This window comes from Tamandua tetradactyla, chromosome 10, assembly GCF_023851605.1.
Source record: "Tamandua tetradactyla isolate mTamTet1 chromosome 10, mTamTet1.pri, whole genome shotgun sequence".
NCBI lineage: Eukaryota > Metazoa > Chordata > Mammalia > Pilosa > Myrmecophagidae > Tamandua > Tamandua tetradactyla.
The window spans coordinates 19,422,911-19,446,285 of NC_135336.1; the positions used below are offsets into that span (position 1 = coordinate 19,422,911).

The following is a 23,375-nucleotide window of genomic DNA, read 5'->3' on the forward strand; positions in this document are numbered from 1 at the left end:
CATAACTGTGCAATTCTGGTTTCACGCAGATCATTACCAAGTTTGTTATACAGAACAAGAAGGTTTGGGCCTCAGGTGAAGTGAGCAGGAAATGCCAGGTAAGTTCCTGCGCAACAGGGTCCAGGGTAGATTTCTTGCTCCTTTTCAGTGCTCACACTGTCCATCTCGGCATGCTGGTTTCATGGGCACAGGGCTGCTGTTTCCGGAAAAAGAGGTTTTGGCGTGGTAGAAGCCAACGACAGTGGTGGCGGAGAAGGCTGCGTAAGAGAGAATAAGCAAGAAACGCAAGAAGTACCGTCAGCTAACCCTTCGCCTAGGTCCTTGCCCCTTCCACTTCGCGGGGCCTCTTAACACTCCAGACAAGCCTGCCACTTCTTCGGGCTCTAGGCATTGATTAAGTCTGAGGTAAGCGCTCAGAGAGAGTTCCTCAGTCCGACCCACGGCTGGGAGCCAGATTCTCTGGCCACGCTGGGTCAGTGACACGCAGGCGCCAGAGTCGAGCCACGCAGAGTCTACTCAGCCAAGTCCCCCGGCCAGAGGAGGGCGGGCCGCTGCGCAGTGCTTCCTCTGTGCGGGGCTTCCCACAATGCACCGCGAAGGCAGTGGCGGCGACCGCGGCGGCGCTCTAGCGTGGCATGTCTGCCTCTCTACTGCTCTGGGAGGAGGAAGAGAAGGAGGAAGAGGAGGAGGAGGAGGAGGGGGAGGAAGAGGAGAAAGGCGCAGGGGTGGGAGCTGTTGCCGAAGCTGCCACCACAAAAGTTCTCCCCCCTCCCCCCTTCCCCTCCTCTCAAGGCCTCTAGAAAGGTTGGAGCTGCCGCCGCCTGCAGTCGGTGACCGCGCGATTCGGCGCCCGCCCGCGGTAAAGCGCTCGGCCTGGCAGGCCCGGGCCCAGGGAGGGCGGGGGAGGGGGAGGCGCGCGGGGGGAGCGCGCGGCGGTAAAGGCCTGACCTCCGGGGAAGCGAGCCGGAGCGGGGTTGGGGGTGGCCAGGGGACCGGCCGAGGCCGGGGAGAAAGCGGGGAATGTTTTGGGGACAGGAGGAAGCAGGGCGCGGATGGTGGGTTGGGGGTTGAGGAGGGATAATGACGGGGGTGGCAGAGGAGAGCAGGCGGCCTCCGAGGCCTGAGGGGGGTGTCAGAGGTAGGGAAGGGGCTAGGATGTTTGCATGGGGAGGCCGGAGGGTGCTTGATGTGGGTGTGAAAATGCCAGGGAGACTCCAGGTCTCTGTCCACCTTGCCTGGTGCAGTGCTTTATGCACGGCAGGCCTCACTCTCTTGCTTGCCTGAGTGTACTCTTTGGGAGATGGAAAGGGCAGGGGTTGGAGGAAAGGGAATCCTTACTGGAAACCTAGTGGGAGTGTGAATAGGGAGTGAGGCGGGAGGGAAAGATGCCGGATAGGTGGAGGAATGCAGAGGGTGGCTGTGGAGGAGTCTTGAGCATTCGGGGTGGGGTGGGGGGGACGGAGGTGGTGGTGTTTATTGTGCGGATACATTAGATATTTCGCTATGGAAAGGACTAAAACCTTTATAAGGAAAGGAAAGAAGGAATAGAAGGAGTTTCAGTGAATAGAAAGGATAGCGTCTGAAGCTAGAGGGAGTGCTAAATATTAGAGAAGATGAAGGGAATGCATGATAGAATAGACAGATGTGATATAATTAATGAACGCTGGCCTAAGGACTAAAGCGTTATTCCACATGAGCCAGAATTCCATAGTTCCGAACCTGTTTGGGCTCTTCTGTAAATGACATCTGGTAAGTGAGACAGGGCTGTGGTTGGGGTCACTGAGAATTAGACCTTGGTGTATAGTTTGGTCTGAGACATTTTAGTGCTGCACCAATGAATATGAGAACTTCTAAAATAGACCCCAAAAGGGCCTGATCTTAAAGGGATTCTCTAGGTCAAGGAGTTTGATATTAGGGAACTTCAAATATTATCACTTACCAAAGGCAGGGTGAAAACACTATCCTGGCAAATGCTGGAATGTAAATTACTTGGGTTGGCGGTTTTCTTCCTCATTGCACAGCTAATTTGGTCCAGGAGAACTGGTGCCACATTATTCAGCCTGAATTGCAGTATACATGGTTAAGTGGTGGTGGTGGTGGGAGTCCACTCTTCTAGCCCTTCTTTGTAGGCTCTGTTTGTAGCTCAATCTGGTTGACTGGATTGGCTCCATAACTCTCCATAACTTGTAGCAGAAGATTTTTTGCCACTCACAGTTCCTGATGTACTCTCACACTGAGGCGTGGTGGTATTTAAAGAGAATGCATCAGCCAGCAAAGTGTGGGTTTGCAGAATGGAGGATCTAGAATATCTGTTTTGGTTTTGGGTTGCAAGGAGGTCAGGACTAGCTTTGGTTATCTTGAGGTCTAGGGGAACCTGAAGAGACTGATTCTGGAGCCAGCTAGGAGGAAGAATTAGCATCTACATATCAGGAAATGAACCAAGCTCTGTAGGATTTCCTGAGCCCATACTGGACCAGACTTCTAAGAGGGAACTCTGGCTAGAACATACTCATAGATTTATCTCAGAATTACTGACCATCTGTTATTAGGAAAGACTATATATACATTACATTGTAATATATGTTCAACTGAGGAATAGTTAATGAGCATGTCAAGCATGAACATCTTTTTTATAGAAATAGAGGACTGCTGAGGGATGAATGGAGAAGGTAGAAGAAGATTTGGGAGAGGGAAGGGAAGTTCAATCATTTATTCATTTAGTATATATCAGCAAATATCTCTAAAGGATGATGATAATTTAGCATTAGCCTGGAGGGGGGCTTTCTTTTATTAAAAATTTTCTTAAAGATATAATCCAGGATTACTTATAAAAAATTTGGAAAGCTTTCTATGTCAGTACATTTAGGTATACTCATTCTTTTTAAGGGCTTCATTATATAGTATGGAGATACCCTTTTTTTTTTTTTTTTGGTCACCCTTAGAATGAGAACCAGGTTTTCTTCCCTTTTCATCATCACTGGATATTACCAATCCTTTTTATTTTTTTAAGTTTGGTATACTTAAGCATAGTATTCCACTGTTGTTTTTCTCCCCTTTTAAATAATTATGAAATAATACATGTACATAGCTGAAAAATAAAGTTGTACTGAGAGGGCTTATAGTGATAAGCTACAGTCCCTGTTCTGCCTGTCCATTGCAGTTCCACTTTGCAGAGGCGGCTATTATTAACCATTAATTTTTGCTCTTGTAATGGTTTTCTTCAGGTCTTTAAGAAACGCTCATATGCTATTATTTCTTGATTTATTAAAATGAATCAAAAAATTTAAGCCAGGGACATTATATCCTTTCTCCTTGCCAATCTTTGATAGTTATTATTTTAGTCCTTTTACTGCATGTCTTTATATATCTTTAAGTAATATGCTCAAATCTTGGTTTCAGATTCCAACAAGGCAGTATCTCTTGACTGCCTCACTGTATTAGATGAAGATGTATATTAGGAAGGGTTTTCCTGAAGTAGAGAGAGCATTTAATCCAATTAGAAAAAGAGGGTGAGATGATAAAGGGAAGTTCTGATGGATGGACCTACTGAAGAAGGGTTGTAGGAAGCATTATCTTTTCAGTATAAGGGTTGCTGTTACAGATGAGTTGCTTGACAGTGATAATTGTTCATCTTGGGATTAGTCACCAGTTGACTGTACAGTATTCTTTAACAGTCTTCAGGAGAGTTTTAGTGTGGGGAATCAGGGAATGGGTTAAATTGACCCTTGAGTGCTCTTTCCAGGTTACAATGGCAATTCTTCTGCTTTTAGGAAGGAATGAATTGGTATGAGCATGAATGTTTATTTTTTTGGTGTGTTGATGAGTAGGGAGGGGTGGGGAAATATGAGGGAGAGGATGAGGGATAACATATCATGGAGATGGTGATAATTTTGTGGGAGACTGAAGAAAAGGTAAAGAACTCTGAAGGCATTTGGATATAGTTGATGTGAAGGAAATTTAAATTACAGTGGTGAGATTGAGATTTGTGGCAGTTGTAAGGAAATCATCATATTTAAATCACTGCTATGTTGGGGATATGTTGGAAAATGTATGCTGCTTAGATATTAGGACAGAATAAAAAAATATTGGTGATTTTGACATTTATGGATGAGGTGTAGCATCACCAAGTCAGAGGGACTGGTACCGGGGGAAATAGAAAGATCTCGCTCCTCTCCTTTTAGGAAGTGTTGCTTAAGTAACTGTTTTTTGAGAATCTTGCTTTACTTTGAATAAGGACAACATTCACATGTAGATTTGACACTGCTAAGTCTTGTATTTGCATATGGGAATCATTCTCTCTTTGTTTTGCAAATGGAACTAGGTTGTAACCAGTTCTAGAATTGAGGCTTTTTAATCTCTGGGGAAACTCACAACAGTTTGATTCTTAAATGCTTAATAAATGTTTGTTGAATGACTGACAGAGAGTAGTGTGTACTTTGTGTTAGTAGTAGGGCTTTGTGAAATTGCTGAGCACTATGTTGGTAGTGTAGACAAAATAAGTGTGTATATGTATGATGTAAGTGTGCTTGCGAGAATGAAGGACAAAAAGGATATCTGACTGGGATGGGACTTTAGATTTAAGGAAATAAGATTTAGAATGGAACTGAAATAATACTGCAGGAACATTGAGGGGGGTAGTCCTAAAAGGTGTCTTCTGATATGAGGCTAGTTTAATCAGGAGTAAATTTGTTCTGGGGCAGGGGGCCGGCAGGTTTAATTTGGGTTTTTCTTTTACCTGAGGTACATAAATGCCTGCTTAAAGATTTTTAGCTGTTTTAAGGATCTGATTTGATTTAATTACTTTGTAGGGTAATAGAAAAGTGTTAGATGAAGTTTCTTCTCTCAAGGAATTTACAGAATTTACATATTTTTTTGGAGGAGAAAGTCAATTGTGAAATAATTCAGTAACACTGTAAGATTTCAGAAAATTGATTTTTAAAACACATTTTAAAATTATTCCTCCAGATTAGAATTTTTGTGTTTTGGTGGTTAATAACTTATTCCATTAAAGTGCCAGTGTTCAGAACATCTTTGGAACACCCTTTCTGAATTTCATTCAAACTTTTAGCACAGTTCTATACAATTTATCTATTTGTTGAGTAAGTATTTTGTGCTTTTGGGGGCAGGAGGGCTATAAGGGTGAATAAGATATGGTCCCTATCCTCTAGGAGTTCATAATCCCTAAAACAGCATATTTATATTTGTAAATAACACAAGACATGGTGTTATTATGAATAGTTGGTGATAAGTCTTTATCCTTTGGAAGACCTGATATTTAGAAATGTTAGAAGTCAGTCAAAATAAAATAGAGTGAATAAACAATAGTTTCTGTTTAAATTTAGATAATTACAAGAAATGGGAATGTTTTTCTTGGTTGACTTATTAACTGACTTTAGAAATCACCCCCAAAGAGGAAGTTGGAAATATTTTGAGCAGTGGTAGAGGCTAACATGTAGGCATTAGGTAAATGTTGGTTGAGTGGATCAGATCATTGGAGGGATAGAGTGAATAGATGAAAATTGAACATGTAAATAAATTCTGGGTATGTTTGTTAACAAACAGTTTCAATACCTTGAGCAAGATAGTTTATGATTAAGTTTCCAAATGAGTTTTGCAGTCATTAAGAGCTGTAGGAATTCAGAGAATGGAGAAATAAGTATTGTTAAAGTTTGGGGAAAGGATTTAATTACCATACCTTAGCCAGATATTCAGAAGAGTTCCTGAGGGACATTCAGGAAAGGAACTAAATGGCTCCAAATTTCTCTTGCAGCCCTAGGATGAACCTAGAGTCTGAATCTATTTTTATCTGAATGCTTTCTGCCTATTTCATTTTAGTTACTCCTACTGGATTGTTCTGTTTCAAAATCACATTTACTGGATAAATTTTGAGCCCCCTGAAACAATCATGGGCCTCTTTCCATTTATGTGTAGTGTAACTTTTAGTTTGTCCTTTTCTGACCCCACAAATTACTTGGTCTCTGTGAGTGAAGAGCATGAGTCAACTTTGCTCCTCTGTTACCCTGGCATTTTCCCGTATGCTTTTCTCAAAGTTGCCTTCTGAATTGTAGAAAAGAATAGATAAAACTGAGGGCATGTGTCCAGTAGACAAATGCTTGTTGAATAAATGAATGAATGAGAAAATATCCAACATAATTTTAGATCTGAATTATCCATATGTTTTCTGTTTCTTTTATTTATTCATAACCTGAGTTGTTCTACAAAGAACTTAATGGGCCTAAGAAAGATATGTCCAGTATAAATGAATTGAAGTAATTGAGAAAGTCTAGTTGAAGAGAAAATAAAGAAAAGTCTTTTAAAAATACAAGATCCATCATTGTAGAAGATTGAGAACTAGGAAAAAGGTGGAAGATATGTGGACAAAAAGGAAAGGTAATACGTGTTAGAAAGGATTCTGAAAGAAGGAAGGCATTATCGAAATATAATGCATTATATTTAGAGAAAGGCAAGAGAAGATTGAAGGTAAGAGGAGTGATTTCAAAGGGTTATTTGGGGAGGAAGATGGTGAGACTGTGTGAACGTTTGTAAAGTATTAGAAGTTATTTAACAGTATTGATTTATAATGAGCATTTCCTAAAGTTTTCAGATGAATTTTTCTTTATTCAGCGGTTATTGTACATTTATTATATACGGAAACATTGTACCAGAGACATCAGAAATACATGATGCCATGTATCATCCTTTGGGATTTATTTATTAATAGAGGAGCAGGGCTTGGGCACAAATAACTACACTGTGATCACTAGGAATGTGTTGTAAGTAAAATACCGAATAGTAGTGAAAAGGTAGAAAAATATATTTGGCTGGGGGAAAACCTGGGACTGCTTCAGGAAAGAAGTGACATTTTATCTGACTAAAGAGATGGGTAGGATTCTAATTGGTGGCGAGTACTGGAAAGAGCATTCCAACCTAAGGGATTAGCATAAGCAAAGATCTAGAGGTGAGAATCCAAGGATATGTGGGGAATGATGCTTATTTCTTTTTACTATGACCCACAGTAAGAAATACATGTCATGTCTTCATCTGATGTATGCATGTATGAATGTTTTTGTGTATGTGTAAAACAAAAAGTTTCAGAAAATAGTACCTAGAAAACAATACCATGTGGATATATGTAGATATGTTCTATTACATTCTGTTTGACTAAGAAGAAAAAAGCTGGCTGAGAGATAACAAAAAGCTGGTTGTGAATTAAATTGAATTTACAACAAACTGTAATTGATCACAATCTGTAGTTTGGAAATTGGAGAGTTCATGAATAGGGCATAATAGATATGGGGGAGGGAAGAGTTAATTGGGGTTACATAAAAAATGGATGGCCTTGGAAGCTTAGCTCTAAGTAGTTTGTATTTGATATGACGTAGTATTGCCCTTAGTAAGCAAATAGACCTGGGTTTTGGTCTTGGCCCTTCTATTTACCAGCTCTGTGATTATGGAGAGAATTACTTAACCTTTCCAGTTTTCTCATCAGGAAATTAATAATGAATATACCTTCCTTACAAGGGTTGTTATGAGCATTTTAGCATTAAAGTATGTTAACATAGGAAAGTGTATTAACATCTATTATTAATGTTTAGCTAGTAAACTTTTTTGAATAGAGACATAAGCCATGGACTGGATGCCTAATCTGACAATAGCTGTACTGTATAGGATAGACTGGGACAGGGTGGTGGCAGAGTAAGATTGGAAATGAGAAGTCCAGTTAGGAGGCTACTGTAGAAACTAAGTTTGATAGTGGTAGGATTAGAAATGAGGAGGGGGAATGTGACTGGATGTAGACATGGGGGGAAGACATATGGAAATTTGGAGTTGTGGAAAGATTCAAATGGCAGCAGCTGAGATTGAATTCCATTTTAGGGGCACATTAGAGTAGATACTTATAGTTTTCTTGCATGTAGTAGATGCTCAATTATTTGTTGAATGGTGAAATATGTAAATCATGGAATGAGTTATGAGTAGAGACAGTGATGGATAAGTTAGAGAAGGGGTTAGATTGAGGTCGCTTTTAATGGGCTGCCAGAATTTATTCATTTAGGAAATATTTTTCTATATTTACTGTGTGCAAAGGTTTCATGATAGGCAGTGTGAAGGATACACATTTATATATGGCACAGCTCATGTTCTTCAGGAGTTTATCCAGGGAATATATGTATACACATTAATCTTTGGCAGGTTTGATCAGGCTGTACTTTGTGGAAGAATTGGTGTGTAGCTTAGATCTTGAAGGATAAAGGGGTTTATGTAGCAGGCAAGATGGTGAGGATTGGCACTGGAAGAAGAGATAGTAAAATGAATAACAATGAGAGAAAAGTTCTGGGTATTTTAGGGATTAGTGGTCTAGATTAGGGAAAGAAAGCTGGAAGGTAGATGAAACAATCTCAAAATCCAGACTAAAAATTCAGGCTTAAAATGTTTTTCTTGACATATATACAGTGAAGTGCTAAAATCTTAAGGTTTCTGCTTAATGAATTTTTCTTATGTTATACACTTATATAACCACCACCCATATCAATATAAAGAATATTTCCAACACTTCAGAAGGCTCCCTTGAGTGTTACCTACAACTTGATTTTCCTTGGTTCCAAAGTAACTACTATTCTGAACTCTATCACCGCAGAGTGAGTACTTTTGCCTGTATTTGAACTTTAGTCTGGTTTCTTTTTGCCTAACGTTATGTTTATGAGATGCATTCATGTCACGTAGAGCAGTAGTTCATTCTTTTTTTTTTTAAATTCTTTATTCTTTAATGTAATGCACGATTACATACATTTCCCCCATTATAGGTGTGTACTTAGCATCACAATTGGCTTTTTTTCCCTTTTTTTAAAAAAATAACATATACAAAAAAGTAATAAATTTCAAACCATACCATAACAATTACTTGTAGAACAGAGTTCAGAGTTTGGTATGGGTTACAAGTTCACAATTTTAGGTTTTTATTTCTAGCTGCTCTAAGATACTGGAGACTAAAAGAAATATCAATATAATGATTCAGCAGTCATATTCATTTGTTAAACCCTACCTTCTCTGGATAACTCCACCATCACCTATGCCCATTCTAACTTTTTCATGTTGAAAGGGACTGTTGATAATAAGGGATGGGGGCATGGAACTAGTTGATGTTCTGAACAGGCTGGCCCCTCTGCATTTCAGAATTTATCTGGTCCTGGGACAGTAGTTTATTCTTTTTCATTGTTGTGTGGTATTTCATTATATGAGTGGTATTTCATTATAGGAACATACCATGGTGTATTTATTCCACAGTTGTTGGATAATTGGGCAGTTTCCATTTTTTGAAGTCTAAGGAGTTGTAACTTGATTCCTTAGGCAGTGGGGAGCCATTGATGATCTTTGAATCGGGAAATAGGGTGAGGTTTAAGAATACCAATTTGGTGACCATTTTTTGTAATGAAGAGAACCTGGTAACTAGGAGGTGAAGTTAGAAAGCTATAGTGCAGGTGTGAAGTATTGATGGTCTCAGTTGGGATAGTGCTAGTGGGAATGAAAGGAAAGGTATAGTTATATGAAATACCTCAAAGAAAGAATTGAAGGGTTTGATGGCAAACCCTTTGTTTGGGAAAACAGTAGGACACAAGCAAAGTTAAGGGAAACACTGGGGTTTTTAATCTAGGTGACTATAAAAATGGTGATGCCATTAATAGGAAATATTGATCAGTTAGCAGAACTGTTTTGACAGGGAAGATTGGCTCCCTTGGTTTTTTTTTTTTTGTATGCTGTATGGTGGAGGTCACATATCATTCTTTTTTCATGTGACTATCCCGTTATTGCAGCACCATTTTTGGGGGGTGGGGAGGAAGTGCATGGGCTGGAAATCCAGCTGGGGCCTCCCGCATGGCAGGTGAGAATTCTGTCACTGAACTACCCTTGCACCCCTGGCTGCCTTGCTTTTAAGACATTGGCTGGTATTTGAGGCGCTGGGGGAAGTATCCAGGGAGAATTATTTAGCTAGAGTTAAATATATTGGATTGAAGCTGAGTAAAGAGATCCAGTACAGATTTGGGAATTCTTAGATAGAGTTGATAATTGACACTGCTAATTCTGGATTTGCTTGGGTGCTGATGGCCATTAAATTATTTGTACTGATAATTGAGGTGTCAGTTGAAGGCAATAGTTGCTAAATCTAGTTAAGAGGAAATCATATGTTCTAATTCCTCAGAAATAAATTAGATTGTAGCAGAGGGTGATGGTATGAAGATTTTTCTTTTTGGGGGGCTGGGTGAAGATATCCATATGTGGAATGAAAATATCCAAGCAATGGTAAAGAATGAGAATCTGAGGAAAGGAGCATTAGAGAAAGCTCAAGGACAGAACTTTGGAACACCCCTACATTTTGGGCTAAGAAGAGTTGTAGTCATTGGAGACAGAAGAAGCAATTGAAGAGACCAGGGTAGAATTATACAGTGATATAAACCAAGAGAGGTAATGCATTGTCAAAGAGAGGATAGATAAGGACTTGGGAAGTAGATCATAGGATTTGGTACGTAGAAATTTTTTGTGGTCTTCAAGTGAGCAATTCAGAGATCAGGTTGCATGGGGGCAAAGGACTGAGCGGGTTGGAAGAATACGGAGGCAGTGAATATAGGAATTGTATAAAGAAGTTTGAGGAGGAACAACTCTTCCAAAACTGGAGGCAAGAAGGAACAGATTGCTGAAGGTACATTAATTTAGAAGCTGTAAAGAGGATATGATTATAGGTGGAAAACCTGTGATTTGAGGAAATTCTGATGGATGGTGTCTAGTATTTGATGGGATTAGGTGCTTGCATATGAAAATTGATTTGATTTAGTCATTGAGATGGAGAATTACATTTAGAATAAATCTCTTCTGGAAGATTTCATTGTTTTCTGGTGATGCTTAATTCCCAACCCACTCTGTAGGTATGGGGAACACAGATGGTAAAGTTGTCCATATTGGGGAGCTGCATGATGAATATAATGGAATATCATGATATTCTGGAGAGGACAGTATTAAAACTCTTGATGGAGGAGTTTAAATTCTGTATGGAGGCAAATGAAGCCAAAAGATGAAGAGCAGGTGTAGAACTAGAAGTTAAAGTTGTGATTTAAAATAAGTAAGTAAAAAGGTCTCTGATGTTATATTCTTAATGCTACAGCACTTCCAATTGATGATCCGTTTTTGGTATATATGTCTGGGTGGCTGAAGAGCAGATGAACATTTAGGAGTTGAGAGGAATCAGGGTGAAGAAGTTCTTCAGTGCCAGTGTTGTAGCCACTGGGAATAATTGTAGTATATGGATTAAAGTGGAATTGAAGTCATTGGTGAAGGAAGGTGGGAGGGTATTATGGGGCTTGGGAGATATTGCAGAAGAAATGGTTTAAGTGAATAATGTGAACCTCAAAGGGATGAGAGAGCAGTGGGAATGGTATCAGGGAGCAAGAAACACAGTCCTTTTATCTAGTTGAAGGGATTGGAGAATGATAGCTAAGTAATGAGAGAAATAGGTTGTTCAGGAAAAGCCAAGTTTGAGATAAGTTGAGGAAGTGGTTGCAACAATCCAGGCAAGAGATGAAGATCAAGTTGTCATTGTGACATGGATTGAGAAAAATAGACGGATTGGTTACATTCACCAATTGTTTTAATTTCTCTATTTGTAAAGCAAATAATATGTAACATGCTTATATCAATTAAGTTCAGATATTTTTGGATTAAAAATGAGACAGTAAAGGACAAGAAAAAAAAGATGAGGCAGTGAAAGGCAGAAGATGTGGGACAGTTTGTTGACAATAAGACATGGACAAGGTGAGAGAAGCTAATAGATGTATGGACAGAAAATGAATGAGGAGGTTGAGGTGTTAAACCAAACAAGTGTAAGTTAAAGAGGGGAAGGAGTACCTTATAGCAGGGGAATATAGAGAAAACAAAATGCTACCTATCAAAGAAAAAGGAAGTTACTTGGAAATGATGCCAGGAGCCTGTTCCTTCCTTCTCTGTGCATATAAGGACGGTCCATGCCCCCTATGATGTTAATAAAGGTGGCAATACATCATGTATCACTTTTTTTTTGATAATGGCATGAATGATAGAGAATTAAGAGATCTTTGATCTCTGCCTGTGTGCCTCAAAACCACACTAAATTTCCTATTTACAAAAATTGAGTAGCAGTAAGATAATTTGTGTCCAGAGATTCAGGTAAAAAGTGGAAAGACTGCAGTGAGTAATAGGAGGGAGGTGTCCTAAGGGATTGTCTTAGTTTACCAGGGTTGCAAGGACAAATACCACAGACTGGTTGGCTTAAACAATAGAAATTTATTGTCTTAGAGTTTTGGAGGCTAAAAGTCCAACATCAAGGTATGGATAGGCCATACTTACTTCAAAAGTCTGTAATATTCTGGTGATGGCTTTTCAGTAATCTTCTATCACATGGCTGTGTTTCTTTTTCTGTCTCTTCTTCACTGACTGCATCCTCTGCTTACAAAGACTCCAGTCAAGTGGATTAAGGCCCACCCTGATTAAGTTTGGCTTCATCTAAGTAGGATCTTTGAAGATCCTAATCACAAAAGAGACCATACCCTCAGGTCTTTATAGGTACATGATTCAATCTCCAACTGGAATCTAAAACGGCCTCTGTAAGTGTCCTTCTTTTCTTTTTTTCTATAATGTCTTTTCTACCTGAATACTGAGCCTACACATATTTTCTTTGTGTTTCTTAGGACGTTGGTTTGTTCTGTATTTTTATTTTATTTATTACCTGCACATAGGTGACTCCCATATATACAGTTGTAAATGTATTTTCTTGTCTTATTTCTAGTTCTTATCACCTATTGAACAAATATCTCTAAATAGGCTATCTTGCCAATTCTAAAAGCAAAATATAGGTATAACAGAAACATGCTACCTTTTTAAAAATTTTTTTTGTTAATTAAACCAATCAACATACAATATAAACATTCTTTTTTATCACATAGTTGTATATTCATCACCATGATCATTTCTTAGAACATTTGCATCAATTCAGAAAAAGAAATAAAAAGAAAACAGAAAAAAAGTCATATATACCATACCCCTTACCCCTCCCTTTCATTGATCACTAGCATTTCAAGCTACTAAATTTATTTTAACATTTATTTCCTCATTTATTTATTTTAATCATATGTTTTACTCATCTGTCCATACCGTAGATAAAAGGAGCATCAGACACAAGGTTTTCACAGTCACACAGTCACACTGTGAAAGCTATATCATTATACAGTCCTCTTCAAGAAAGGCTACTGGAACACAGCTCTACATTTTCAGACAGTTCCCTCCAGCCTCTCTGTTACGCCTTAACTAAAAAGGTGATATCTGTTTAATGTGTAAGAATAACCACCAGGATAACTTCTCGACTCTGTTTGGAATCTCTCAGCCATTGACACTCGGTCTAGAAGGTTTTCTCAATCCCTTGATGCTGAGTCCCAGCTCATTCTTGGATTTCTGTCCCATGTTGCCAGGATGGTCCATACCCCTGGGAGTCATGGCCCATGTAGAGAGGGGGAGGGCAGTGAGTTTGCTTGTCGTGTTGGCTGAGAGAGAGAGGCCACATCTGAGCAACAAAAGAGGTTCTCTTGGGGGTGACTCTTAGGCCTAATTTTAAGTAGGGTTAACCTATCCTTTGTGGGGATAAATTTCATATGAACAAACCCCAAGATTGGGGGCTCAGCCTATCGATTTGGTTGTCCCTGCTGCTTGTGAGAATATCAAGAATTCTCCACCTGGGGAAGTTGAATTTTCCCCCTTTCTCACTGTTCCCTGAAGGGGACTTTGCAAATACTTTTTTATTCACTGTTCAAATCCTTCTGGGATTTATCGAGGCATCACTCTGGACAAACCTACAAAATCTCATGCCCAACTCAAGGTTCCATGTACTTATGGTGTTCAGTTAAGCTGTCCGCATAAGTTATATTAGGAAATACACTAGGCAAAACATAAATTTTGTACCAAATAAACATTTTTTGCTTTAGTCTCACACGTAAGTTAAAGTTTTAAAATATTAATTACCATCTATTTTCAGTACCCTGCATTATTGACATTCCTTTGTTCTTCCTCATGCAAAACATTTTTAAATTTGTAAATTTAATCACTATCATTACACACTCTAGGCATTCCTAGATTATACAATCTCAGTCTTTATTGTCTGTCTTTCCTTCTGATTTCATTTGTGCTCCCAGACCTCCTCCCTCTATCATTCTCACATTCAGCTTCATTCATAAACTTGCTACCTTTAAAAACAGAAAAAAATTGAGCATTGTAATCTTAGGGCTTGAAACCATCTTCAATACATGTGCCTTCATGGGCCTACATTGGTCATATTTAAGACCTAGACCAGGACCCTTACTCTTTGGCTTTTAACCTTGTGTCTCTGCTCCCATACATTTTTTTAAACTTTTATTGTAAGATATATACAAATTTTCCCATTTGACCACTTTCAGGCATCCAGTTCAGTGTTATTAATCATATTCACAATATTGTGGTACCATCACCAGCACCTTTTTATCACCTGAAGCAGAAATGCTATCCATTAAACAGTACATCCCTCCCCTTCCCTTCCTGCCCCTGGTATCCTGTAATCTGTCTATATGAAATTTGATTATTCTAGGTATTTCATACAAGTGGGATCATACAATGTTTGTCTTTTTTGTCTGGCTTATTTCATTCAGCATGATGTCAGGGTTCATCTGTATTGTAGCATGTCAGAACTCCATTGCTTTTTATGGTTGAATAACATTCCATTGGGGGTATATATCATGTTTTGTTTATCTGTTCATCTGTTGATGGACACAGGTTGCTTTTACCTTTTGGCTACAAAAGGTAAAAACAGAAGACTGCTTCTCTGTGTATACAGGAACAAGTAATGGTTAGGGTCCTTGCTTTCGGTTCTTTGGGGTAGGTACTAAAGGGTGGAATTCATGGTTCATAAAGTTATTCTTTGTTTAACAGACTCAAGCAAACTTTTTCACAGCGGCTACACCATTTTCCATTTGCACCACATTTGATGGTTCTTATTTTTCTGCAACCTTAAAAACACATTATTATTTTTAATAATAGCCATCCTAGTGGGGGTGAAGTGGTATCTTTATGCTTTTGATTTGCATTTCTCTGATGGTTTAATGAAAATGGGCATCTTTTCATGTGCTTATTGACCATTTGTATATCTTATTTGGTGAACTATCCCTTCAAGGCCTTTGATCATCTTAAAAATTGAGTTTCTTTTTTATGGTTGAGTTGTAGAAGTTCTCTATATTCTGGATATTAAGCCCTTATCAGATATATGGTTGGCAATTATTTTCTCCTATTCTGTAGGGTGCTCTTTTCATTTTCTTGATAGTTTTCTTTGATGTACAAAGTTTTAAATTTTGAAGAAGTCCATCTTACCTATTTTATCTTTTGTTGCTTGTGCTTTTGGTGCCATAACTATGAAATCGTTGTCAAATCCAAGGTTATAAGTGTTCCCCCTATGTTTTCTCCCAAGAGTTTTATAGTTATAGCCCTTATGTTTAGGACCTGGATCATTTAGAGTTAACTTTTTGTATTTGGTGTGAAGTAGTGGTCCAGCTTCATTCTTTTGCAAGTGTATATTCAGTTTTCTCAGCACCATTTGTTGAATAGACTGTTCTTTCCCCAATGAATGTACTTTGTACCCCTGTTAAAAATCAGTTGGCCATAGATGTGTGATTTTTTTTCTGAACTCAAGATTCTATTTCTTTGGTCTGTATGTCTGTCTTTATAAGAGTACTACATTGTTTTGATTACTGTGTATTTGTAGTAAATTTTTTTTTCCAGAAGTTATTCTTTTTTTTATTAATTAAAAAAATTAACAACATTTAGAAATCATTCCATTCTACATGTACAATCAGTAATTCTTAATATCATCACATAGTTGCATATTCATCATTTCTTAGTACATTTGCATCGATTTAGAAAAAGAAATAAAAAGACAACAGAATAAGAATTAAAACGATAATAGAGAGAAAAAAAAAACCTATACCTCACATGCAGCTTCATTCAATGTTTTAACATAATTGCATTACAATTAGGTAGTATTGTGCTGTCCATTTCTGATTTTTTATATCCAGTCCTGTTGCACAGTCTGTATCCCTTCAGCTCCAAATACCCCTTCTCTTTTTTTTTTTTTTAATTAACGGAAAAAAAAAATTAACCCAACATTTAGAAATCATACCATTCTACATATGCAATCAGTAATTCTTAACATCATCACATAGATGCATGATCATCGTTTCTTAGTACATTTGCATCGGTTTAGAAGAACTAGCAACACAACAGAAAAAGATATAGAATGTTAATATAGAGAAAAAAATAAAAGTAATAATAGTAAAAACAAAACAAAACAAAACAAAAACCTATAGCTCAGATGCAGCTACATTCAGTGTTTTAACATGATTACTTTACAATGAGGTATTATTGTGCTGTCCATTTTTGAGTTTTTGTATCTAGTCCTGTTGCACAGTCTGTATCCCTTCAGCTCCAATTGCGCATCATCTTACCCTGTTTCTACCTCCTGCTGGACTCTGTTACCAATGACATATTCTCGAATGTCCGTTCACATCAGTGGGACCATACAGTATTTGTCCTTTAGTTTTTGGCTAGACTCACTCAGCACAATGTTTTCTAGGTACATCCATGTTACTACATGTTTCATAAGTTTATCCTGTCTTAAAGCTGCATAATATTCCATCGTATGTACATACCACAGTTTGTTTAGCCACTCGTCTGTTGATGGACATTTTGGCTGTTTCCATCTCTTTGCAATTGTAAATAACGCTGCTATAAACATTGGTGTGCAAATGTCCGTTTGTGTCTTTGCCCTTAATTCCTTTGAGTAGATTCCCAGCAATGGTATTGCTGGGTCGTATGGCAATTCTATATTCAGCTTTTTGAGGAACCGCCAAACTGCCTTCCACAGTGGTTGCACCATTTGACATTCCCACCAACAGTGGATAAGTGTGCCTCTTTCTCCGCATCCTCTCCAGCACTTGTCATTTTCTGTTTTGTTGATAATGGCCATTCTGGTGGGTGTGAGATGATATCTCATTGTGGTTTTGATTTGCATTTCTCTAATGGCCAGGGACATTGAGCATCTCTTCATGTGCCTTTTGGCCATTTGTATTTCCTCTTCTGATAGGTGTCTGTTCAAGTCTTTTTCCCATTTTGTAATTGGGTTGGCTGTCTTTTTGTTGTTGAGTTGAACAATCTCTTTATAAATTCTGGATACTAGACCTTTATCTGATATGTCATTTCCAAATATTGTCTCCCATTGTGTAGGCTGTCTTTCTACTTTCTTGATGAAGTTCTTTGATGCATAAAAGTGTTTAATTTTGAGGAGCTCCCATTTATTTATTTCCTTCTTCAGTGTTCTTGCTTTAGGTTTAAGGTCCATAAAACCGCCTCCAGTTGTAAGATTCATAAGATATGTCCCAACATTTTCCTCTAACTGTTTTATGGTCTTAGACCTAATGTTTAGATCTTTGATCCATTTTGAGTTGACTTTTATATAGGGTGTGAGACATGGGTCTTCTTTCATTCTTTTGCATATGGATATCCAGTTCTCTAGGCACCATTTATTGAAGAGACTGTTCTGTCCCAGGTGAGTTGGCTTGACTGCCTTATCAAAGATCAAATGTCCATAGATGAGAGGGTCTATATCTGAGCACTCTATTTGATTCCATTGGTCGATATATCTATCTTTATGCCAATACCATGCTGTTTTGACCACTGTGGCTTCATAATATGCCTTAAAATCCGGCAGCGCGAGACCTCCAGCTTCGTTTATTTTCCTCAAGATACTTTTAGCAATTCTGGGCACCCTGCCCTTCCAGATAAATTTGCTTATTGGTTTTTCTATTTCTGAAAAATAAGTTGTTGGGATTTTGATTGGTATTGCATTGAATCTGTAAATCAATTTAGGTAGGATTAACATCTTAATTATATTTAGTCTTCCAATCCATGAACACGGTATGCCCTTCCATCTATTTAGGTCTTCTGTGATTTCTTTTAACAGTTTTTTGTAGTTTTCTTTATATGGGTTTTTTGTCTCTTTAGTTAAATTTATTCCTAGGTATTTTATTCTTTTAGTTGCAATTGTAAATGGGATTCGTTTCTTGATTTCCCCCTCAGCTTGTTCATTACTAGTGTATAGAAATGCTACAGATTTTTGAATGTTGATCTTGTAGCCTGCTACTTTGCTGTACTCATTTATTAGCTCTAGTAGTTTGTTGTGGATTTTTCTGGGTTTTCGACGTATAGTATCATCGTCTGCAAACTGTGATAGTTTTACTTCTTCCTTTCCAATTTTGATGCCTTGTATTTCTTTTTCTTGTCTAATTGCTCTGGCTAGAACCTCCAACACAATGTTGAATAATAGTGGTGATAGTGGACATCCTTGTCTTGTTCCTGATCTTAGGGGGAAAGTTTTCAATTTTTCCCCATTAAGGATGATATTAGGTGTGGGTTTTTCATATATTCCCTCTATCATTTTAAGGAAGTTCCCTTGTATTCCTATCTTTTGGAGTGTTTTCAACAGGAAAGGATGTTGAATCTTGTCAAATGCCTTCTCTGCATCAATTGAGATGATCATGTGATTTTTCTGCTTTGATTTGTTGATATGGTGTATTACATTAATTGATTTTCTTATGTTGAACCATCCTTGCATACCTGGGATGAATCCTACTTGGTCATGATGTATAATTCTTTTAATGTGTTGTTGGATACGATTTGCTAGAATTTTATTGAGGATTTTTACATCTATATTCATTAGAGAGATTGGTCTGTAGTTTTCTTTTTTTGTAATATCTTTGTCTGGTTTTGGTATGAGGGTGATGTTGGCTTCATAGAATGAATTAGGTAGCTTTCCCTCCACTTCAATTTTTTTGAAGAGTTTGAGGAGAGTTGGTACTAATTCTTTCTGGAATGTTTGGTAGACTTCACATGTGAAGCCATCTGGTCCTGGACTTTTCTTTTTAGGAAGCTTTTGAATGACTAATTCAATTTCTTTACTTGTGATTGGTTTGTTGAGGTCATCTATTTCTTCTTGAGTCAAAGTTGGTTGTTCATGTCTTTCCAGGAACCCGTCCATTTCATCTAAATTGTTGTATTTATTAGTGTAAAATTGTTCATAGTATCCTGTTATTACCTCCTTTATTTCTGTGAGGTCAGTAGTTATGTCTCCTCTTCCATTTCTGATCTTATTTATTTGCATCCTCTCTCTTCTTTTTGACAATCTTGCTAAGGGCCCATCAATCTTATTGATTTTCTCATAGAACCAACTTCTGGTCTTATTGATTTTCTCTAATGTTTTCATGTTTTCAATTTCATTTATTTCTGCTCTGATCTTTGTTATTTCTTTCCTTTTGCTTGCTTTGGGATTAGTTTGCTGTTCTTTCTCCAGTTCTTCCAAGTGGACAGTTAATTCCTGCATTTTTGCCTTTTTTTCTTTTCTGATATAGGCATTTAGGGCAATAAAGTTCCCTCTTAGCATTGCCTTTGCTGCATCCCATAAGTTTTGATATGTTGTGTTTTCATTTTCATTTGCCTCGAGGTATTTACTAATTTCTCTTGCAATTTCTTCTTTGACCCACTTGTTTAAGAGTGTATTGTTGAGCCTCCATGTATTTATGAATTTTCTGGCACTCCACCTATTATTGATTTCCAACTTCATTCCTTTATGATCCGAGAAAGTGTTGTGTATGATTTCAATCTTTTTAAATTTGTTAAGACTTGCTTTGTGACCCAGCATATGGTCTATGTTTGAGAATGATCCATGAGCACTTGAGGAAAAGGTGTATCCTGCTGTTGTGGGATTTAATGTCCTATAAATGTCTGTTAAGTCTAGCTCCTTTATAATAATATTCAGATTCTCTGTTTCTTTATTGATCCTCTGTCTAGATGTTCTGTCCATTGATGAGAGTGGGGAATTGAAGTCTCCAACTATTATGGTATTTGTGTCTATTTCCCTTTTCAGTGTTTGCAGTGTATTCCTCACGTATTTTGGGGCATTCTGGTTCGGTGCGTAAATATTTATGATTGTTATGTCTTCTTGTTTAATTGTTCCTTTTATTAGTAGATAGTGTCTTTCTTTGTCTCTTTTAACTGTTTTACATTTGAAGTCTAACTTGTTGGATATTAGTATAGCCACTCCTGCTATTTTCTGGTTGTTATTTGCATGAAATATCTTTTCCCAACCTTTCACTTTCAACCTATGTTTATCTTTGGGTCTAAGATGTGTTTCCTGTAGACAGCATATAGAAGGATCCTGTTTTTTAATCCATTCTGCCAGTCTATGTCTTTCGATTGGGGAATTCAGTCCATTAACATTTAGTGTTATTACTGTTTGGATAATATTTTCCTCTACCGTTTTGCCTTTTGTATTATATATATCATATCTGACTTTCCTTCTTTCTACACTCTTCTCCATACCTCTCTCTTCTGTCTTTTCGGTTCTGACTCTAGTGCTCCCTTTAGTATTTCTTGCAGAGCTGGTCTCTTGGTCACAAATTCTCTCAGTGACTTTTTGTCTGAGAATGTTTTAATTTCTCCCTCATTTTTGAAGGACAATTTTGCTGGATATAGGAGTCTTGGTTGGCAGTTTTTCTCTTTTAGTAATTTAAATATATCATCCCACTGTCTTCTGGCCTCCATGGTTTCTGCTGAGAAATCTACACATAGTCTTATTGGGTTTCCCTTGTATGTGATGGATTGTTTTTTTCTTGCTGCTTTCAAGATCCTCTCTTTCTCTTTGACCTCTGACATTCTAACTAGTAAGTGTCTTGGAGAACGCCTATTTGGGTCTAATCTCTTTGGGGTGCACTGCACTTCTTAGATCTCTAATTTTAGGTCTTTCATAAGAGTTGGGAAATTTTCAGTGATAGTTTCTTCCATTAGTTTTCTCCTCCTTTTCCCTTCTCTTCTCCTTCTGGGACACCCACAACACGTATATTTGTGCGGTTCATATTGTCCTTGAGTTCCCTGATACCCTGTTCAAATTTTTCCATTCTTTTCCCGATAGTTTCTGTTTGTTTTTGGAATTCAGATGTTCCAGCCTCCAAATCACTCATTCTATCTTCTGTCTCTTTGAATCTATCATTGTAGGTATCCATTGTTTTTTCCATCTTTTCTACTTTGTCCTTCACTCCCATAAGTTCTGTGATTTGTTTTTTCAGTTTTTCTATTTCTTCTTTATGTTCAGCCCATGTCTTCTTCATGTCCTCCCTCAATTTATCGATTTCGTTTTTGAAGAGGTTTTCCATTTCTGTTCGTATATTCAGCATTAGTTGTCTCAGCTCCTGTATCTCATTTGAACTATTGGTTTGTTCCTTTGACTGGGCCATATTTTCAATTTTTTGAGCGTGATCCGTTATCTTCTGCTGGCGTCTGCGCATTTAGACAGATTTCCCTGGATGTTGGATCCAAAAGTTTGGAGGATTTTTCTGTGAAATCTCTGGGTTCTGTTTTTCTTATCCTGCCCAGTAGGTGGCGCTCGTGGCACACGTTTGTCTGTGGGTCCCACCAGTAAAAGGTGCTGTGGGACCTTTAACTTTGGAAAACTCTCGCTGTCCGGGAGGTTCGCTAGCCGAAGTGGCTTGGAAGAGTGCCAGCCGGCCCGGGGTCCGAACGCGGGGACGGTCGCTGGCCGTCGCAGCCTGGGAAAGCACCCGTTCGAATTTCCTAGTCGGCCCGGGGTGCCAAGCGTGGCGGGAGGGCGCCAGCCGCAGCGGCCCGCCAAGGAGAGTGCACCGTTTTGGGGAGTCCCGGGTTTGGAAGGCCCCCCAGCCCCATCACCGTTTTCGCGGCCTGGGGATTTCCGATCCAATTCTCTCAGTTGGTCGGGAGGCTGTGCGTGGTGTGGGCGCCACCCACCGCGGTTTGAGGGGACCGCCTGTCCAATTCTCCCGGCCGGCCCGGGAAGGGGGAAGGGAGTGACTCCGGCCGCTTGCCGCCCCGCCCGGTGAAGCCCGCGCCCCTCGGCTATCTCACCAGAGCGGGTTCTCTCAGCCAGCCAGCCGTTCCAGGGTGGGGTACGCTGTCTTTTTTATCTCTGTCGTGGCTTTGGGAGCTGTTCTGTATCGTTTCTACTCCCTTAGTAGCTGTTCTGGAGGAGAAACTAAGCTCCGCGTGTCTTACTAATCCGCCATCTTCTCCCTGTCCTTGTAGTAAATTTTGAAATCGGGAAATGTGAAACCTCCAAATTTGTTCTTTTGCAATATTGATTTGGCTGTTTGGGGCCCTTTGCAATACATATGAATTTGAGGATCATCTTTGCCATTTCTGTAGAAAAGGCTGCTGCGATTTTGATAGGAATTACATTGACTCTTTAGACCACTTTGGGTAGTCTTGCCATCTTAATAAAGTAAGTCTTCCTATCCATGAACATGGGATGTCTTGCCATTTATTTAGGTCTTTAATTTCTTTAAGAAGTGTTTATTATAGATTTCAGCATAGAAATCCTTCACCTCCTTGGTTAAATTTGTTCCTAGGTATTTTCTTCTTTTAGGAGCTGTTGTGAATGGATTTTAAAAAGAAATTCTGGTTTAGCTGTTTTTTTCTGGTATGTAGAAACACAACTGATTTTCCTGAGTTTGACTTATATCCTCCAACTTGGCTGAATTCATTTGTTTTATTAGTTTTCTTGTGAATTCTTTGGGGTTTTCTTATAAAGGATCTTTTCTTTTCTTCAGAGAGTTTTACTCTCTTCTTTCCAATTTGGAAACCTTTTATTTCTTTTTCTTGCCTAATTGCTTTGGAGAGGACTTTCAGTATACTGATGACTAGAGTGAAAGCAGGCCTTCCAAGCTCTTTTTCGTCCAGTTCTGTGGTAGTAATAATTTTTATTATGCTTTGTTTTCTATCATCTTTTCCTTTGCATGATCAATAACTAGACTTTCCAATGGTTATCTAACTAGCTTTTGAGATTCTCTGAGTACCCAGCTGAGGTCTGGCAGCTGATGTTTTAAATCATTAAAGAGCCAATGCTGTATGCTCCAAAACCTTCATATTTACATTATGTTCCTCACGTGACTAACTCAACTCTGAGCAAAAATTACTTTCTTTCCTTCCCTATTCAAATCAGAAATCTAAGAGTTTATGATAAGTCATGTTTCAGTAAGAGGGCATGTTTGGGTAGAAACAAAGTGGGAGCGATTTTCATTAGACAAGGCACAGAACACATGGTATTGATGTTGGATCTTTGTGCAGCTTTGCTTCAGTACTGTGTTCACTGTGTAGTCCTAGGGCATTAATCACTTTTCCTTTTGTCTTTTACATGTTATCAGTCACCAAATTTAATAGAAGGACTTATAGAGATCCAGAGCTTTGAAGGATTAAGAGAG

The 23,375-nt window shown here is 38.5% G+C and overlaps 1 protein-coding gene across 7 annotated transcripts in view; it reads left to right on the forward strand.

Moving 5' to 3' along the window:
* The first annotated feature begins 607 nt into the window (after positions 1-607).
* ZNF148 (zinc finger protein 148) overlaps positions 608-23,375 on the forward strand; it is a 164,304-nt gene continuing 141,536 nt past the window's right edge. For 2 of the 7 annotated variants that reach the window (XM_077118078.1, XM_077118079.1), the window contains exon 1: positions 608-859. The gene's annotated coding sequence lies outside the window, so the exon portion shown is untranslated. The remainder of the gene's footprint in view (positions 860-23,375) is intronic. The other 5 variants (XR_013158490.1, XM_077118081.1, XM_077118080.1 and 2 more) reach the window with 4 other exon arrangements.